This window comes from Colius striatus, chromosome 2, assembly GCF_028858725.1.
Source record: "Colius striatus isolate bColStr4 chromosome 2, bColStr4.1.hap1, whole genome shotgun sequence".
Lineage (NCBI taxonomy): Eukaryota > Metazoa > Chordata > Aves > Coliiformes > Coliidae > Colius > Colius striatus.
Genome location: NC_084760.1, coordinates 25,506,727 through 25,509,285, shown reverse-complemented (window position 1 = coordinate 25,509,285; position 2,559 = coordinate 25,506,727).

Below are 2,559 nucleotides of genomic sequence, written 5' to 3'. Positions count from 1 at the left end.
GTGGAGTAAAACTGTTCCTACTTTAGTCCTTATTTGTGACCTTGTGCAGCATCATTTGCCCCTGAAGCCAGGGCTCTCCTGGTCTCTGCGAAGGCAGCAGGATGCCTGCCTTTCTGTTGATACACAGATGTCTGCAGTGGGAATACTGCTGCTGTGGCTATTCCTGCACCTTCACCTCTTGCCCATTTTTATACTGAGGACACACAGTCCAAAGAGAAGTGGATCGAAAAAGGGGAGCTCTTCCTCACGGTCTCTTCTCTGCTTCCTTTATCTGAAGTGATGTTCAGTGCTTTGCAGTCTGCACATAATTAAGGTTACAAATATTCAAATTTTAACTTTCAAAATTCAACTTTTACAGGTTTTCGGGCTCATAGTATCTTTGTCTTAACTCTGATGATCAACAGCACTGAGCAGATGAAGTACTAAAATGACAAAATCTCTTTACAGCATTGAATTGTTTCTTTCCGTGGACTTCAGAGAGTTTAGAATTAAATAAATAAAAGAAATAAAAATAAATTAAATTAAAAAAATTAAAGAAATAAAATGTAGTAAAGTTAAATCCCCTAATATTAGGGGGCAAGAAACAACCAAACACATTCCCTGCAAAACATTGCATTTTCATTAGATTTTAGAGGCCTTTTCAAGGGCTGTAAATCTGGATACTTGAAGCCAAAAGAACAACGCTGATTAGTGCTTCCTGAACATCTGCTTGCTGGGTTACTTTTGCCAGTGCAGTTCTAAGGATCTGAGGCTGTAAGGATATCTAAAATGCACTAGTCATCCCTGTCTCAAGACCTTTTAAATGTTTTTGGTGGTGAAGTTCACTCAACACTCAGTTCTTGCTTCTGCCAGCCAGCTGGTGGTTGCCACAGCATCTCTGGTTTCAAATTTCAAAACAAGGTATGGGGCAACCCTTGCCAGTTCTCTTCCGCAATGCAGTAACTCTGTCCTATACAAACTAGCCAACAAGGGTGCTTTGCTCACTTTTAAGGACACAAACTACTTACTGAAAGAGCTGCTTCACAGAATCACAGAATCACAGAATGGTAGGTGTTGGAAGGGACCTTTAGAGATCATCTAGTCCAACCCCCCTGCAGAAGCAGCTACACCTAGATCAGGTCATACAGGAACTTATCCAGGTGGCTCTTGAAAATCTCCAGAGAAGGAGACTCCACACCTTCTCTGGGCAGCCTGTGCCAGGGCTCCCTCACCCTCATGGTGAAATAGTTTTTCTTATGTTTAAATGGAACTTTTTGTTTTCCATCTTTTTTCCATTACTTCTCGTCACTGGACACAACAGAAAAAAGTGATGCCCCAACCTCCTGAGATCTTCCTGTATCCCCTGACATCTTGACTGCTTCCTGCAGTCCTCTGTGTGTAGCTTTCCTTTCCTTTCAACATTGGAAATTTGGGGGCCTCTGGCAGGAAATCCTCTACACATACTGATTTTCAGCAAACAGAGCCAATGGTTACTACTGGGTGCTCAAGCATCCTGCATAGCCTCTCACTTCTGCCATTGTAAGCTGTTTGGGAGGAGGGAAAACCCACAAAGAAGTGTTACAGAAAGAATACTTACCAGTTTCCCCTATGTCCATTTGCCAGTTTTCTCCTGGCCTACATCTAAATTAAAGCCAAATATATATAAGCTTAGCTTTTGATAATAAAGAAGGCATTTTCCTGCAGGCAGGATGGGGCTGCTGGAAACAAGGAGCATAGCCTCTTGATCCAACCCAGCACTTGTGGATATTACTTGACTGATTATGGTTTCATCAGAAACTCTTCTTAGGAAACCACACAGCGTGCAGGTAATTGGAAACAGAACCTGGCACAAGGATCTTTGAAAGTTTAGCGCTGGATTTTGAATTTGTAAATAGAAAAGGCCTGTGGCTCTGCAGTAAAATGGCAGTTCCCCCAGTAAATTTCATGAAGGAAACAGAGACCTTATTGTTTTCTCTCTCCCCATATAGTTTTCTTTTTCTTTGTTTCTCTCTTTGATCTAAGAAAACTACAGGACAGCTCCGTTAATTAAGAGGCAGTAGACAAAGATTTGTTTGCAAGGCAGTGTTTGTGATGACACACAAGGCTAAGCCTACAGGCTCTGTTTTCCTCTGCCTGTTTATTCTATTTGAAAAAGCAAGACAATTTTCTTATGATCTTTTTATCAGGTTTTAATATCCCTTGTTTTAAAGGATGCCTCCCATCATCTCCCCTCGATATCTAGGCAGGCTACATGCACAAGACGCTGTCCTTTCTGTTGTATTCACTGCTGTTTTTGTGGGCACAGCACCAATAACAACAGCTTACATAATATTATACATGAGAACCACAGATTTCAATTCTATGACTGTTGTTAAGTAGCTGGGATCTCAGTAATTTCCTTAGCCTCTGTGTTCCTTTTCCATCTTACACCATTCTTCCTTTTCCTACTTCTGTCCAGCCCCTTTTACTACTCTTTTTAAAGGGCTAAATGTGAGCACCATTGTAAACAGATACATTTTCAGGAGAAATTATTTCTAGTGTTTTATTTTACAGTAGTCACATGGACAGCTTCCCAGCTGA